General features: G+C 43.6%; 1 non-coding gene across 1 annotated transcript; it reads right to left on the bottom strand.

Annotated features, from left to right (window-relative positions):
* Positions 1-11,287: 11,287 nt before the first annotated feature.
* Positions 11,288-11,421, bottom strand: LOC137763212 (U11 spliceosomal RNA). The gene has a single exon (XR_011073769.1). It is a non-coding gene; the product is annotated as a U11 spliceosomal RNA (small nuclear RNA).
* Positions 11,422-13,780: the final 2,359 nt, after the last annotated feature.

Below are 13,780 nucleotides of genomic sequence, written 5' to 3'. Positions count from 1 at the left end.
CCTTGAGGAACCTGAAGGAACCAACCAGAAGTTGTAAGAATGCTTAGCTCCCTGGACAGAGAAAAGAAAAGAAGCCCAGAGAGCAGGCAGGGCGCTTCCAGAAGGGGATGGATGGCGGGACTTCTCTGGTGGTCCAGTGGGTAAGCCTCCGGGTTCCTAGTGCAGGGGGCCAACGTTTGATCCCTGGTCGGAGAACAAGATCCTGCATGTGTGCCACAACTAAGAAGTCCTCATGCCACAACTAAGAGTCTGCATGCTGCCACTACATCCCATGCTGCAACTAAAAGAGCCCACACTCTGCAACTAAAGATCCCACATGCCGCAACTAAGACCTGGAGTCATCGAGGGACATTTTAGAAAATTTTCATGGCCAGGCTCTAGCCTCACAGATTCCACTTGAATTTATCTGGGGTGGGACTCTGTATTTTATAAGATCTCCCCAAGTGATTCTATGTGCAACCAGGGATAGGAGGGCCACAACGGTGCGGTACTAGGAGCATGGGCTCTGGAGTGCAACTGCCTAAGTTCAAATACAACACAGCCAACAAACAGATATATGAATGTGGTATATTTCCTTCCAATCTTTTTTCTATGCATTTTTTTCCTTTAGCTTGAAGAATTGTCTTGAATGTGCAATCCATGTTATTCTTCTTTTCCCCTTAAACACTGTTTCCTAAACATTGAAGAGAATAATTTTTCTTCTCCTCTTCCCACACCCCACCTCACCCTCACCCCACCCCATCCCCCTCCCTCTCCCTTTTTTTTGGCTGGGCTGAGCAGCTTGCAGAATCTTAGTTCCCTGATGGGGATTGAACCCACACCCTCCCTTGGCAGTGAGAGCATGAGAGTGCAGAGTCCTAACCACTGGACCGCCAGGGAATTCCCTTTTCCTTCTTCTTTTCAATATGAGACATACTTGAATGGCCAGTCTGGTTCTATCCTCCCCTCTAGCATTCTTGGGGTCTCTCTGATTTCTGAGCAGACAATTTTGTTTGGGAGATAATTCTGTTCATTTTGGGTGACTAAAAAAGCTGAACAGTGGAAGGGCCAAAAATAACTTTGGGGGTAGCTGGCAGGGTTAGGAGAGGCCCCCCCCCGGGTGGGATGTTCAAGGCTTTCAGGCCCCCTGGGGGAGACTGTGGGTATGAACTGGACAAGGCCCACAGTGACTGCAATCAGTTTGAAAACAGCACGGAAACTGAGGGACAGTGGTACCCAGACCTGCTGAGAGCTTGCTCTAAGCGCGTTAGATCCATATAACCTCCCAGGTCCTGTTATTAACCCAGTGTAACGTGAGAGGTTAAGAACATTCCCACAGTCAGAGAATTCCCTGGCAGTCCAGTGGTTAGGACTCTGTGCTTTCACTGCCGAGGGCCCAGTTTCAATCCCTGGTCGGGAAACTAAGATGCTGTGCAAGCTACGCAGCCAAAAAAGAAAAAAAAAAAAAAACTTTCCCACATTCATATATCTGTTTGTTGGCTGTGTTGTATTTGAACTTAGGCAGTTGCACTCCAGAGCCCATGCTCCTAGTACCGCACCGTTGTGGCCCTCCTATCCCTGGTTGCACATAGAATCACTTGGGGAGATCTTATAAAATACAGAGTCCCACCCCAGATAAATTCAAGTGGAATCTGTGAGGCTAGAGCCTGGCCATGAAAATTTTCTAAAATGTCCCTCGATGACTCTAATGGACAGCCAGGTGGAAGAACCACAGCTCTGCTGGCTCTTAACTATGTTTATTTCAAGCCAAGTAACAGCAACAGCAGCATGAATAATAACAGCTAAAGCTTACTAAGTGCCAGGCCATTTAATTTATTTATTTATTTTAATTTATTTAACTTATTTTATTTTTGGCTGGGTTGGGTCTTCATTGCTGCGCGCAGGCTTTCTCTAGTTGCGGCAAGCAGGGGCTACTCTTCGTTGCAGGGCGCGGGCTTCTCACTGCGGTGGCTTCTCATTGCAGAGCACGGGCTCTAAGCGCATGGGCTTCAGTAGTTGTGGCACACGGGCTCAGTTGTTGTGGCGCACAGGCTTAGTTGCTCCACGGCATGTAGGATATTCCCGGACCAGGGCTCGAACCTGTGTCCCCTGCATTGGCAGGCGGATTCTTTTTTTTTTTTTTTTGAGATTTGATTGCAAAGCAATGTTCATTATTATTATTTTTTAACATCTTTATTAGAGTATAATTGCTTTACAATGGTGTGTTAGTTTCTGCTGTATAACAAAGTGAGTCAGCTATACGTATACATATATCCCCATATCCCCTCCCTCTTGCGTCTCCCTCCCACCCTCCCTATCCCACCCCTCTAGGTGGTCACAAATCACCGAGCTGATCTCACTGTGCTATGCGGCTGCTTCCCACTAGCTATCTATTTTACATTTGGTAGTGTATATATGTCCATGCCACTCTCTTACTTCGTCCCAGGGTTACACTTCCCCCTCCCCGTGTCCTCAAGTCCATTCTCTACGTCTGGCAGGTGGATTCTTAACCACCGCGCCACCAGGGAAGACCCCCAGGCCATTTTAAACACTTGTTATTAACTTATGGAATCCCCACAAGGTAGGTACTAGCAGTGTCCCCATTTTACAGATAGGAAAACTGAGGTCACATAGTTGGTATGTGGTAGAACCAGAATCTGAGCTCTTGACCTCAGTCTATGCTATGGCCTAACCATTATGATTTCTTGAGACTAGCTGCTCATAGGATTGAAGGGAAAAGAACCTAACATTGCTTAAGCCCTTTCTCTGTATCTGCAGTGTGCTAGGAGCTTTTCCATAGATAAAATTCCAGGCAGGGAATTTCCTTTCCAGGTAGGGAGTGTTATCCCCATTTCTCAGAAGAGGCAAAACAGGCTCAGTGAAATTAAGTGGCACAGCCTCAGGTTACAAGTCTAAGAAGTTGCAGAGCTGCCACTCCCAATGGGTCCGTCCAAATTCCAGGCTCTGTCCACTTATTTGAAGTAACTAAAATAGTCAACTTCATAGAGACAGAAAGTAAAATAGTGGTTACCAGGGGCCGAGGGAAGGGGGGTTTGGGAAGTTGTTAGTGTTTAATGGGAGTTTCAACTGAGGATGATGAAAAAGTTCTAGAAATGGATGGTGGTGATGATTGCACAACAATGTGAATGTACTTAATGCCGCTGAACTCTACACTTAAAAATGGTTAAAATGATAAATTTTATGTTAAGTATATTTTAACCACAATTTTAAAAATTAAAAATGAATAAAATAAAATAAGATAATTTAAAGGAAATAAGAGACAGTGAAAAGCGAGGTTTTGGGCATGCCTATGATGTCCCTGGGCAGGAAGCTGGTCATGAGCTGAGGGAGCTTACACTCTAGTGGGCATAACAGTGCATATGCCAAGCGCCTGGTAGAGAGCGTGTACTCAGAAGTATAGCTACTAATAGTCCCCGTCACAGATGGGGAGACTGAGGCCCAGAGAGGGCCTTATCTAAGGTCCTGTAGCCAATGGAGGCAGCTGACTGGGCTCTGTTCTAAAAGGCAGGTGGGTGGTGCCAGTTGGAGTATTAATAATAATACCAGGGCTTCCCTGGTGGCGCAGTGGTTGAGAATCTGCCTGCCAATGCAGGGGACACGGGTTCGAGCCCTGGTCTGGGAAGATCCCACATGCCGCGGAGCGACTGGGCCCGTGAGCCACAATTACTGAGCCTGCGCGTCTGGAGCCTGTGCTCCGCAACAAGAGAGGCCGCGATAGTGAGAGGCCCGCGCACCGCGATGAAGAGTGGCCCCTGCTTGCCACAACTAGAGAAAGCCCTCGCACAGAAACGAAGACCCAACACAGCCATAAATAAATAAACAAATAAATAAATAAAATTAAAAAAATAATAATAATAATACCAGCTGGCATTTCTTGAGTGCTTATTCCATTCCAGGTATGATTCCCAGTCCCTCTGTGAGTGTGGGTTACCACATTTACTCTTCCCAACCTCCCTGTGAATGAGGTACCATTATCGTGTTCCTTTTACAGATGAGGAAACTGAGGCCAAGACAGAGACTGATTCAAGGTCACAGAGCCAGCAGGACTTGAATCTTGTCCTCTCTGGCTCCAAAACCAGCAAGTCAGCCTTTTGCTTTGGTGGTGGTGGCGGATAGTAGGGGTGGATGGGGCTGGTGTGGGGAGGAGGTGATTCACTTGACTGTATCTGGATTCATCCCAGTTTTTTTTTTTTTTTTGCACCTATGGGCGGAACTTCCTCCTTTCCAGATTCAGTCCGCATCTATTAGTGGCTTCTGGCTTCCGAGAATGTGATACAGAGGGTGGGGTGAGCTGCGAGGGGTGGGGAGGTAGACACAAAAGTGCAGGCAGTCTTTAGTAAACAGAGATTTTTGAGTGCTTTCTATGTACCAGGCAATGTTCCAGGGGCTGGGAGTCCCGTGTGAATAAAATAGATTTTGTCTCTGTTCTCATAGAAATTCTATTGCAGAGTGTATACATTGGGGGGCTGGGTAGAAAGAGAGGGGAAGTGGCGGAGGGAGGAGGGGAGTGGATATAGACAAGGGACAGGATATGCCAGGTGTCAGTTAGGGCTATAAAGGAGATGTGAGAGAGAGAGTGACTGGGGAGGGGACATAACTAGACACAGTGAGAACACGAAAGGCCTGGCTCAGAAGCTAAGGCATGGAGGATGAGAAGGAGCCAGCTGAAGATCTGGAAGCAGAACATTCCAGGATTCTATGGGGAAACAGCACAGGCAAAGGCTGTGAAATCCATGTGTTGGAGGAACTTGGAGAAGGCCAGTCAGGCTGGAGCAGAGTGACAGAAAGAAAAGGAGTAAAAAGAAGATCCCAGTGCCAGCTCATGCAGGATCTTGTAGACCACAATGAGGAGCACAAGGTTAATTCTAAGGGAAAGGAAGGCCATTGGAGGAGTTAAGAATGAAGATGAGGGCTTCCCTGGTGGTGCAGTGGTTAAGAATCTGCCTGCCAATGAAGGGGACATGGGTTCGAACCCTGGTTCAGGAAGATTCCCACATGCCTCGGAGCAACTAAGCCCGTGCGCCACAACTACTGAGCCTGAGCTCTAGACCCTGTGAGCCACAACTACTGAGCCCACATGCCACAACTACTGAAGCCCGCTCGCCTAGAGCCCATGCTCTGCAACAAGAGAAGCCACCGCAGTGAGAAGCCCGCGCACCGCAACAAAGAGTAGCCCCCTCTCGCCGCAACTAGAAAAAGCCCGCGCACAGCAACGAAGACCCAACGCAGCCAAAAATAAAAATAAATAAAATAAATGTTTAAAAAAAGAATGAAGACGAGATGGCAGCATGACAGGGGACTTCCCCAGTGGTCCAGTGGGTAAGACTCTGCACTCCCAACGCAGGGGGCCAGGGTTCGATCCCTGGTCGGGGAACTAGATCCCGCATGCGTGCTGCAGCTAGGAGTCTGAATGCCGCAACTAAGAAAGCCCACATGCTGCAACTAAAAGACCCCGCATGCTGCAACGAAGATCCGCATGCTGCAACTAAGACCTGGCACAGCCAAAATAAATAAATATTAAAAAAAAAAAAAAAAAGAAGGCAGCATGACAGGAAGTCAAAAGACCAATTAGGAGGTTCTGGCTATAATATAACAGAACAGGTGATGACGGTGGGGATTCAGGAGGTGGTCTTAGAGGGGTCTTTTGGAGGTGACTAAGTGATGGAGGTGCCATTCACTGAGGTGGAGGAGACAAGAGGAGAAGCAGGTTTGATGGGGGATGGGAATCTAAGGGGAAATAGGGATAAAAATTATGAATTCAGTTGTGGACATGTTGAAATTGCAGAGTTAGTAGCTGGCCAGGCAGCTGGAGACAGTGTTCCAGGCTGGAAATAGATACCTGGGAAGAGAGACCAGAGGCTGCCCACTCTGGGGACCCATAGGCCATACCTCTTCACAGATGGATAATGTAGAGTCCAGAGGATGCCTGAAGTTTTTTTTTGTTTGTTTTATTTTGTTTTTGTTTTTGTTTTTAATTGGTTATCAACATTTACAAATCCAGAGATATCAAATAAAAGGATTTACGCCTCCTCTTCCAAATTGGCTGTTCTGGTCACAGTGGGCCCTGGGCCCACGTACTGGGAAGGCCACAGCAGGCTGGTAGGGGAGCCCACTGCTCCTCCAGATCAGGCATGAACTCTTCAGCTGGTCCCACCACAGCAGGCCTGCTGCAGATTCCACTCAAGGCCTGGTTCTGGCAGCCCTAGAGTTTCATCCTCTGGCATGGGCAGGAGGTGACACCATAGAAGAGGGAAAAGTTGGTCTGGGACAGAGCAAATAATTTCTCCCATTCTGTAGTGGTTATTGTTAGTGGTTACTGATACACAAAAGTTGTAAATTCTGTTGAAGTCCAATTTACTTATGTTTTCTTTTGTTGCCTGTGCTTTTCGTGTCATATTTAAGAAATCATTACCAAACCCAATGTCATAAAACCTTTCCCCTGTTTTCTTCTAAGCACCTTATAGTTTTAGCTCTTAAGTTTTAGATCTTTGATCTATTTTTTGTATGTGGTTTAAGGTAAAATTTCAACTTCATTCTTTTGCATGTGGATATCCAGTTTTCCCAACACTATTTGCTGAAAAAACCGTCCTTTCCCCATTGAATGGTCTTGGCACTTTTATCAAAAATCATTTGATGCCACAATTTATTTCTGGACTCTCTATTGTATTCCATTGGTCTATATGTCTGTTTTTATACCAATACCACAAAATTTTTACTTAGTTTGCTTTGTAGTAAGTTTTGAAATCGGGAAGTTTAGTCCTCCAACTTTGTTCTTTTTCAAGAGTGTTTTGGGTATTCAGAGTCCCTTGAGAATCCAAATGAATTTTAGGATGGGTTTTTCTAAATATTTCTGTAAAAAGTGTCATTGGGATTTTTATAGGGATTGCACTGAATCCACAGTTTGTTTGGCTAGTACTGGCATCTTAAAAAGATTAAGTCTTTCAACCTGTGAACATGGAATGTCTTTCCATTTGTTTCTGCCTTCTTTAATTTCTTTCAGCAATGTTTTGTAGTTTTAATGTACAAGTTGCACTCCTCCTTGGCTACATTTCACCTCCTTGGTTAAATTTATTCCTAAGTATTTTATTCTTTTTGATATTATTGTAAATGGAATTATTTTCTTAATTTCCTTTTCAGTTAGTGTATAGACTACAATTTTTGTGTGACCTTCATTTCTTATCAGTGGTCACTGATCCCAACATCCGAGATATGGACCCATAGGGGATCTCAGGAACCAGATTTGGTTGGTTTCAAGAGAGGAGCCATGCTGGCATCTGCCCATCTGAAGGATGGAAACTTCCTCTTCTCTTCTGACAAACTGACACCCTCTTCCCCTCCATCCTTCAAAATACCAAAGCTTCATAGCCTCTCAAAATCCATCTCCCTGAACCACCTCCCCTTCCCCCACCCGCCTGCAGTAAACCTATCCTGTTGGGAGTCTCTGATATTATTTGAAGTAATTCTATTTTAATTTCAGAAGGGTCTGCTGCTTTCTTGCAAGTGGTGAAATCTTCATTACCTGTAAAATTAGAAGACTGTTTTGTCCTACATAGGAGAGTACAGTCAACTCTCTAGAATGGACAGAAACACACTTTTTTTTTTTTTTTCACACACACACACTGTATTTTATTTTTACAGGAGATAAATAAACTGACACCAAGCATTGTAAATGGATGACCACAACAAAAGCAACAATGATTGCAATTACCAAACACGAAACACACTCATACTATGTCGTAATATTGACATTCAGTCCAGTAATCCTCCACTGTAACAGCTCCTTTACTTTGCAGTGAAAATTGATTTGTATATTTTTTGCCTCTGAGTCCTTGTGGGATTTTTTTTTTTATTCAAACAGAAAGTCACAAAAATTATAATCATCCTCATCAGTTCACTCAGTCCCATGTAATTAAATTTTTTTTTCATCTTGATCTTTTGTTAGCACTTTTATGAATTCATCAGTTTTCCATTAGAGTTCTGAGAAACACGCTATCTTGTTTACTCCTATATCCTAGGACATAGTAGGTGCTTAGTAAATAGTGGCCAATGTAATTGTATATACACAAGAACTTCATGGATTGTGAAATGCTCTGCAAATATGTATTGAATGTCTATTATGTGCCAGGTACTACACCAGAAACCATGGACTCAAGTGGTCTATAAGACATAAATAAGTTCCCTGCCCTCACATACGTGACATCTGGCTGGGGAATATAGATATTGAACAATTAACTTTGCAACTAATGCATTAATAACGATCATGATAATGTTCTGCAGAGAAGTATATGGTGCTATGAAAGAGTGTAATAGAGTGTAGGGGAGCTAACCTAGTGAGGGTTGGGGGGGGTCAAGGAGGCCCTCTCTGAGGAAGTGACATTTGAACTGACATATGAAGAATGAGGAGGAGTTAGCCAATTTGGGAGAAGGGGAGAGGAAGACAGGCTGTTGAGAAAGAGTATTTCCAGATGGAGGAGAGAAATTTCTGGAGGCCCTGAGTCGAGGAGAGTAGTGGCTTCGGAGAAACCGAAAGAAGACCAGTGTGGCTTGAGCCCTGAGAACAGAGAAGGTGGTGGGTCACTCAAAATTTACAGGATGTTAACCCAAGCTAGTTAGGTGCCATTAAAGCGTTTTAATGAGTGAGTGGAAAGTTTTCAGCTAACACACAGAAGCTCAAAATACAAGAAATCTACTGAAGTCAAGTTTCTAGGGACTTCCCTCATGGTGCAGTGGTTAAGAATCCGCCTGCCAACGCAGGGGACAGTGGTTCGAGCCTTGGTCTGGGAAGATCCCACATTGCCGCAGAGCAACTAAGCCCATGCGCCAAAACTACTGAGCCCGTGTACCACAACTACCGAAGCTCGCACACCCTAGAGTCCGTGTTCTGCAACGAGAAGTCACCGCAATGAGAAGCCCGATCACCGCAAGGAAGAGTAGCCCTTGCTCGCCGCAACTAGAGAAAGCCCGTGCACAGCAACGAAGACCAAACGCAGCCAAAAATAAATAAATAAATAATTTTTTTAAACAAAGTTTCTAAAGTAGGGAACTTATTCCATAAACTGATTATATATTCTCAGGCTCCCAGCTGAGTGAACTTTTCTCCTTTTAGCCCTTGATTTTTTTTACAGCTTTATTAAAATATAATTTACATATCAAAAAACTTATCCATTTTAAGTGTACAATTCAATGATTTTAGTAAATTTATAGAGTTGTGCAACATAATTTACTTTTAGAACGTTTCCTTCACCCCAGAAAGATCCCTCATGCCCATTTGCAGTCAGTCCCTGCTCTCAACTCTAGTCCCAGGCAATCTCTAACCTACTTTCTGTCTCTATAGATTTGCCTCTTCTGGACATCTTGTGTAAAAGGAATCATATAATATATAGTCTTCTGTGACTGGCTTCTTTGTGAGTCTGATTTTATTTTTCATCATTTGTATTCCAGTGACTATGTGTCCTCATTATTTCTCTAATCTTTTCATGTACTCCATATTTCCTTAGAAACTGGAAAATATGGATAAGTAAAACGAAAAAAGCTTCACTCTCCTAATAAATCTTCCTTCTCTAACAGATTCCCCTCTAGTTGACATTCTCCTTGGGTATTCTGTGCTGTGAGAGCAAAGGATTCCTCTCAGACCTGGGCTCACCTCTTGACTGCTACTTTCTGGCTCTGTGATCTGGGCCTCTCAGAGCTTCTGTTTTCTCATTCGTTAAGTGAGCAAAATAATACAGCCAGCCCTCTGTAGCCCCAGGTTTCGCATCCACAGATTCAACCAACCATGGATTAAAAATAAAAAAAAAATCCAGAAAGTTCCAAAATTCCAGAAAGCAAAACTTGAATCTGCCCCCTCCCTGCAACTATTTTACATAGCATTTACCTTGTATTAGGTATTATAAGTAATCTAGAGATGATTTAAAATATAACTGGAGGATGTGCATAGGTTACATGCAAACACTAGGCCGTTTTTTGTTTTGTTTTGTTTTTGGCTGCATTGGGTCTCTCTTACTGTGCGCAGGCTTTTCTCTAGTTGCGGCGAGCGGGGGCTACTCTGTTGTGGTGTGCAGGATTCTCAGAGCGGTGGCTTCTCTTGTTGCTGAGCACAGGCTGGGCGCGCGGGCTCAGCAGTTGTGGCTCGCAGGCTCTAGAGCGCAGGCTCAGTAGTTGTGGCACACGGGCTTACTTGCTCTGCGGCAATGTGGGATCTTCCTGGACCAGGGCTCGAACCGCCGTCCCCTGCGTTGGCAGGCGGATTCTTAACCACTGCGCCATGAAGGAAGTCCCTAGGCCATTTAATATAAGGCACTTGAATATGTGCGGATTTTGGTATCCGACGGGGGAATCTGGAACCAACTTCTCCGTCCTGCACAGATATGAAGGGACCACTGAGTATATCTGAGTACACAATACATTTATTGTTAGAATTAATGAATCCTTGGAGCTAAATTTTTCTTTCCTTTTGGCTCCATTGGGCGGCAGGATCTCTGTTCCCGGACCAGGGATCTAAACTGCGCCCCCTGCAGTGGGAGCGAACCGTCCTAACCCTTGAACTCTTGAGGAATTCCCTAAATCTCCTATTAAACATAATCTTACATGTGAGGATGTATTCTTAGACACGAATTTTTTTGAAGGTTTTAGATTTTTATGTCTCTTCCCCAATTGCTCTCCAGAAAGGCTGTTGCTATCAGCAATAAGAAAGGGCTATTTCACAGGTGTTTTAAAGTATTGCCTCTACGTTTCTAGACGACAAAAGCTGTAAAAGAACATCAGCACACCTTTACAAAGCGATACGTACATGTGGTGGAAGGGAAAGCATTTTTTTTTATACAGCAGGTTCTTATTAGTTATCTGTTTTATACATATTATTGTTTATGTATATACATCAACCCCAATTTCTCAGCGGGGGAAATTTTAACAAAATATGTTCTGCATGATCATTCCATTACTTCTGCAGATAAGCAACTACAAAGAGTACGGAGAGTTTTTCTTCCGGCATAGAGCAGTGCACTCACGAATAAACATATCACTTCCGTTGTTTACGTCTCAACTAAATAACACGCGAAAAAGGAAAAATACCCGCTGTTGTCATTTCAAAAAAAAAAAACTTAAACCACTTACTTGTGAAAGCAGTTTTCGCAAACCTTAAAAGCTTTTAATACTGAACACCGCTTGCGAACATAGAAAACCCACACACACACCACACCCATGAAAAACAAAAAGAAAACAGAACAATATAACATCATTGTTTTAATTAGCGACATAAAGCATTCTTTTTTTACCCCAACTAAAAAACAAGGGCGCCAGGACCAACGATCACCAGCTGCCCAATAATCAAAAAATTATGCTTCCGAAATCTCTTGATGTCGATTCCGCACGAAGAACAAACGAGCTGCCCTACGTGTGTCACTCACGACAGAAGCCCTTTTTATCCTCCCACTGCTAAGAGCAGGGTGGCAGTGTTGGCAAATCCCTTTTTTGATAAACGTGAAAACAAAGTCGATGCAATTTTCTACTCAGAGTTCCCGAAGTTGAGGGTGTAACTGCAGGAATTTCTGAGCCGGAGAGAAGGCTTCATAAGGAGACTCTATCATTTATTTTGGGGTTTTCATTTAAAAGTAAAAGCTAAGACTTGAGTTATATGCAAATATGCGCAGTGCTTGCTGGGAAGGTGCCGGCGGGTGCAGAGGGAGGGGCGGGGAGGAGGGGCTTGTGGGAGGGAACCGTGACGACTTACAGCTGGTCTGGGGCTCTGCAAGACCGGCTTCCCCGCAGCTCTGGGTACCTATCTGGGGAAGGCACAAATCCCACCCCGTTAAAATTGAAAATGCACAAACTTGTGCCACTCCTAGCCGTCCACCCTGAAGCTGCCCCAGCACGTGAGCACTGGAGGCACCGGATCCCTGTAAGAGCAAAAAACTGGGAGCTAATTAATCTTCACCTACACAACAACGAAAGAGCAGAATGTGGTGGGTTCATAAAGTGGAATGCCATCTGCTGTACTTCCAAGGAGTGAATTAGACATCAAAAAACACTGACTGATAAAAGTTGCAGAATAAGGTACAGCATGACACCATTAATGGAAACAAAGTAATACTGCGCTTTATCAACAGGTATAAAAAAATTGAATGAAAAAGGTGTTGAATACGGTACCGCATGATACAGTAATAAAGAGCATACGTGTGCACACAAAACCCAGTGCTTTATTTTCAATGGCTACATGTTTGTATTATTAACACATATCAATTACCTCTGGAAAGGAGGGAGGGAATCTGGATGAGGGCAGAGACACACAAAACTTTAGATTTACCTATAATGTTCTCTTTTCTAAAAAGCATAAAGATTATTTTATTATTGTGCATTTTATTACTTGTGCAATTAAAATTATTTTAAAAATATAGTCCGTGCTTTCTATATTTTCTCTATTTCATTTCTTAAAGTCAGGTTTCTTGAGGTATAATTTATATACAGTAAATTCACCTTTTTTTTTTTTTTTTTTTGGCTACGTTGGGTCTTCGTTGCACGCTGGGTTTCTCCAGTTGCAGTGAGCAGGGGCTACTCTTCCTTGCGGTGCGCAGGCTTCTCATTGCGGTGGCTTCTCTTCTTGCGGCGCACGGGCTCTAGGCGCGCGGGCTTCAGTAGTTGTGGCACGTGGGCTCAGTAGTTGTGGCTCACGGGCTCTAGAGTGCAGGTTCAGTAGTTGTGGCTCACGGGCTCTAGAGTGCAGGCTCAGTAGTTGTGGCGCATGGGCTTAGCTGCTCCGCAGCATGTGGGATCTTCCCAGACCAGGGCTGGAACCCGTGTTCCCTGCATTGGCAGGCGGATTCTTAACCACTGAGCCACCAGGGAAGCCCGTAAGTTCACCTTTTTTTACCATACAGTTCTGTGAGTTTTAACAAACTTGAACAGACATGTATCTGTTACCACAATCAATCAAACCATTTCTATCACCCCAAAAAGTTCCTTTGTCCCCTTTTCTAGTCAACTCCTCCCCCCATTCCCAATCCTGGCAACCTCTTTTCTGGCCCTGTAGTTTTGCCTTTTCCAGAAAGGCATAAAAATGGAATCATTCATGTATACTTCATTTTTAATATAAAAACTATGTGCTAATTGTACAGAAATGTGAGAATGCTTTTCCCAAACAACTATTAACAGTTTTGTGTTTATCTTGCCTACCACCTGTAGTGGTGCACTGTGGAAAACGGTATGGAGGTTTCTCAAAAAACTAAAAACAGAACTATCATACGACCCAGCAATTCCATCCCTCGGTATACATCTGAAAAAAACAAGAATAATGTGAAAATATACATGCGCCACAATGTTCATAGCAGCATTATTTACAATTGCCAACATATGAAAGTAACTTAAGTGTCCATCAACAGATGAATGAATAAAAAAGATATATATTTATATTTATATATAAAAGAATGAAATTTTGCCATTTGCAGCAACATGGATGAACTTGTAGGGCGTTATGCTAAGTGAAATAAGTCAGACAAAGACAAATACTGTATGATGTCACTTATATGGGGAATCTAAAAAATACAACAAACTAGTGAATATAATGAAAAAGCAGATTCACAGATTTAGAGAACTAGTGGTTACCAGTGGGGAGGGGGGAGGGGCAATTTAGGGGTGGGGAAGTGGGACATACAAACTGTTGGGTGTAAGAGATAGGCTACAAGGATGTATTGTACAACATGGGAAATACATAGCCAATATTTTGTAATAACTGTAAATGGAGAGTACCTTTTAAAAATTGTATAAAAAATAAAAGCAAAAAAGTAAA

The sequence above is a fragment of the Eschrichtius robustus genome, chromosome 3, assembly GCF_028021215.1.
Source record: "Eschrichtius robustus isolate mEscRob2 chromosome 3, mEscRob2.pri, whole genome shotgun sequence".
NCBI classification, from domain to species: Eukaryota; Metazoa; Chordata; class Mammalia; order Artiodactyla; family Eschrichtiidae; genus Eschrichtius; species Eschrichtius robustus.
Note: the sequence above shows the minus strand (reverse complement) of the source record. Positions and strands in the feature narration are given on the sequence as shown.